Source organism: Sphaerulina musiva, assembly GCF_000320565.1.
Source record: "Sphaerulina musiva SO2202 unplaced genomic scaffold SEPMUscaffold_6, whole genome shotgun sequence".
In the NCBI taxonomy this organism is placed as follows: Eukaryota; Fungi; Ascomycota; class Dothideomycetes; order Mycosphaerellales; family Mycosphaerellaceae; genus Sphaerulina; species Sphaerulina musiva.
In genome coordinates, this window is record NW_016017388.1 from 2,006,854 (window position 1) to 2,011,555 (window position 4,702).

The window sequence follows — 4,702 nt, forward strand, 5'->3', positions numbered from 1 at the left end:
TATACTATTGCTAGTATTGCTTGCTAAATCTATCGTAATCTCTCGACAAATCCTTAAGAATAGAAGTCGGCGTATTAAAAGCTCTATAGACTTCTAGTATTTCCTAATTTCTTAGAGAGCGGCTATACTAGCCTTCGTTCGTCTTCTCGCTTTAGGCGCCTTTCGAATAATAGGCTTTTTCTATAGTCGTTAACTTCCTAGTAGTCTCTTATTACTAGGATAGGTCTTCTATACTACTTTTTTCGTACGTCCTAGTCTCCTTATAGCGAGACTTAGTCGAGAGGAAGCTATATTAGAGAGCGGTCGGTCTGATCTATTATAGATAATATATAGCCCCTTTAGTTAAACCGATACTATCCCGTCTCGACTACGCCGCTTAGTCGGTAGGTCTGAATCTTCGTTCGTTTTATTATTATTAACTTGACCTATACCTCTATCTACCTACCTCTCCTCCGTCTACCTCTCCTCTATCTACCTCTCCTCCGTCTACCTCTCCTCCGTCTGCCTCTCCTCCGTCTGCCTCTTCTCTATCGGCTTAACCGTCTGATCTAACTACTATCGAGTCCTCTTATTACTTCCGCTATCGTAGGCAGCCTTCGGGAGTACTTTAGTCTTCGTTTCTTTTTAATATAGACTATCTCTTCTTTTCTAGTCGTCGTCGTCGTTAGGAAGAGAGGAAGAGACGTAGGAAGAGAGAGATTATACGTCTATATTAGGCATTTTGAGAGTTTCGACTTAGTAGGAATATATAGGATAAGAAAAAAGCAAGAGAGGATAAGTTAGTAGATATAAGGAAGACCCGGAAATCGCTAAGCCGCTTATCTCTCGAGTATATCGGATTACGCGGGAAGGTAATTAGTAATTAGGATAGGGGTTCTATCTATATCTATTTTTCCTTGATATTTCATATTATGTTATATAGTTTATACGCTAACTACGTCTACCGAATACGTTCTGCTCTAGCTACGAGATTTTACTTTTTTACTAGAAAGTACTACGATACTTTAAGAAGTTAGTAGTCTAACTATTTCTCTAGATAATATAGTATTTATATATAATACCCTATAGCAGTTGTCCTAGTAATAGCGAATAAAGCAACAACAACTTATATTCGAAATAAAATTTAGATAGGGGAGGGAGAGCACTTAGGAAATCGACGATAATAGTAGTAGCAGAGGAGCTTAGTATAGGCGCGGAAGTATAATATTGTTATAGAGGGTAGTGTCGGTGCTCGGGGTTACGGGACAGGGTTCCGGCTGCTACCTAAACCTTAAATCTCTTAGATAAGAGAAATTTTATTTCTTAAAGCGCTTCTATCCTACGTATCTACCTCTGTACGTACTACTATATATACTACCGTACCTACCTCCGTACCTATATCCCTACCTACGTCTGTACCTACCTCTGTACCGATACTACTATACCGAAACGGAAGAATGTTACGCTAGAGGCGCTAGAAAATAAGCGTACTAGGCTCGGAGTAGCTACGAAGTTACTTAAAGAATACTCTCTAAAGCCGAATACCCTACGGAACTACGAGCGTACTACCGCTATAGACGAAGAGAAGAGAGCTTAGAATCGATATAGAAAGGCTCGTAATAAATCGTTCGTATAGTTTAAGAAGGCTTAGATTAAGTAGTCTAGCGAGTTTAGCGAGCTAAGTAGGGACCGTTAAGCTACTCTAGTTAAGGAATAGAGATCGATGTATATAGCAGAATATAACTAGAAAGCGTAAGTTTCGTAGTTAGCGTCTATAGTCGGTATCTACGGTCGGTATTCCTACTTCCTATTAAAGGCTAACTTCTCTAGTACTAGGAAGCAAGTAGAGACTAATCTAGCTCTCTTACCCGACGAATAGGCCGAAATCGATAAAGCTAACTAGTTCCTTAAGCTTAGAGATAGTAAAAGCAAATTAAAGATAATATTTCAAAAGGAGGATTAGGTTAAGTAGGAATAGGATACCCTTACTCTTAGTAAACAATACGATAAAGTACTTAGGGGCCTTAGTAACGAATACCTTCCTTAAGAAACGATTCTTAATCCTTTGTTATTAAAAGAGATTAACAAGGAGATAGCAAACTCTATTAGAACTTTTGCCTTTTAGGTAGCCTCTTCTACTTTTACGACTACTTATAACTAATAGTATCGCTCGATCCGGAAGTTCTAGAACAAACTTGTTACTCTAGAGAGTCTAGTTCTCTCTAACGAGGCAGCTATAAAGCAGATTTTACAAATTGTCGATAGCGAGACTAAAAAGGTAAGCTTATCTACTAACTATACCTACCGACTATTTTCTAATAATCCTAGATCTACGTTAGAGAAGTACGACTCCTACTACTATACGAGATTTTTAGCCTAATTAAGCGCGTAGTCTGCTGTAGTATCCTTATCTAGGATATCGTAGCCTAAAGGGCTTATTCAAGTAGTCTTCCTAGACCCTCCTAGCTAATACTAGAAAATTATAACTACTCCGCTAATAGTTTCCTTCTATTAGTAAGCTTAAAAGGGGAGAAGTACCTTGCGAAGATAGTATATAAGCTCTATAAGAGGGAGAATACTCTAAGCCGCGAACAGACTCTCTAGCCTAAAATAATAGCTACCCTTATCGAGTACAATATTAAAGAGTATAATAGGATTACTCTAGAGGCCTTTTTACTCCTACTACTACGAGAAGATAAACTATACCTAGTATCTTCGGGAATCGAGAAGGTACTTACGAAGGACTCTATATTCGCAACTTTGTTAGAGGGTTCGAGATTTTAGACTCGGAGGACTAGGAGCCTCGCCTGTTTTAAGAAGACGAAGAGGGATAGAAGAAAGGATAGGAGGGTTAGTAGTAAGAATTAGACTATCTAATAGGTTAGCTCGTAGCTAGAAGTAGGCCTACGAATTCTATTCGCTTAACCTCTATAGGGTAGCGTACTAGGATTCTAAAATTCCTACTTTCCTTCCTTTTAATTCCTACGTTCCCTCTCCTCTATTCTCTCGTAACGGATTTACGACGTCGGAGTCTAAAATACTATATTTTCGTCTTCCTTTGCTTCCTTTCTAGGAGTCGGAAGCTCCCGATTCGAATCCTCCTTATAGCTAGAAAGCTCTTCTACTACCTCTATACGATCGAGCGCTCGCTTATACTAACGATATAGTTCCGCGACGAACCTCCTACCGAGCCTAATACTAGAGGACCGCCGACGTAGAACAGAGGTTCGCAAGCGTCGTACAAGACGGCCGACTATAGTAGAAGAAGATCTAGATTCCTCTCTAGTACTCTCTATTAAGCTAGACTATATCGGAGAGTAGAATATTAAGGCTAACTACTAGCTATAGAGGTTTAAGTATAAGGAGAACTTTAAGAAGTAGTACGAGGTACGCTAGTAGAACTATACTAGAAAGCGGCTTAAAAAGCGGAACGGTCGTACTATATTTAATCGGTCCCTAATTACCTGCCTATAGGACCGGAGCGTCCGACGTCGGACGCTCTATCCCGGGAACGTCCTGCCCGCCCCGGACGCGACGCGCGGATCTCTACCTATCGCGACTACCCCGGTAGCCCGGGATCTCTACCCGTCGCGACTACCCTAGCAGCCCTAGATATCTACCCGTCGCGACTACCCCGGCGGCCCTAGATATCTACCCGTTAGATAGAGATAGCGATAGAGATAGAGATAGAGATAGAGCTAGAGATAGAGATAGAGATAGAGAGATAGAGATAGAGATAGAGAGATAGAGATAGAGATAGAGATAGAGCTAGAGATAGAGATAGAGATAGAGATAGAGCTAGAGATAGAGATAGAGATAGAGATAGATAGATATCTACCCGTAAGATATATATAGAGATAGAGATAGAGATAGATAGATATCTACCCGTAATATAGAGATAGAGACCGAGATAGAGATAGATAGATATCTACCTATAAGATTAAGATAGAGATCGCGTAGATCTCTCCCCGCCGCGACGACTCCGGCCGCCCTAGATACCTACTCGTAATATAGAGACCGAGACAGAGATAGATATCTACGCGTAATATAGAGACGGAGATAGAGATAGGGATAGAGATAGATAGATATCTACCCGCGATATAGAGACAGCGATAGAGACGGAGACGGAGATAGATAGATATCTACCCGTAAGATACAGACAGAGACGGAGATAGAGACGGATAGATATTTACCTATAAGATAGAGACGGAGATAGAGACAGAGATAGAGATAGAGATAGATAGATATCTACCCGTAAGATAGAGACGGCGATAGAGATAGATAGATATCTACCCGTAAGATAGAGGCAGAGATAGAGATAGAGACGGATAGATATCTACCTGTAAGATACAGACAGAGATAGAGTCTACCTATAAGATACTAATAGAGATCGAGACGGAGATAGATAGATATCTATCCGTAAGATACAGATAGAGATAGAAATAGAGATAGATAGATATCTACCCGTAATATAGAGACAGAGACCGAGATAGAGAGAGATAGATATCTACCCGTAATATAGAGACAGAGACCGAGATAGAGATAGATAGATATCTACCCGTAAGATATAGACAGAGATAGAGATAGAGATAGATAGATATCTACCCGTAATTTAGAGACAGAGACCGAGATAGAGATAGATAGATATCTACCCGTAAGATTGAGATAGAGATCGCGTAGATCTCTACCCGTCGCGCCTACCCCGGCCGCCCTAGATATCTAC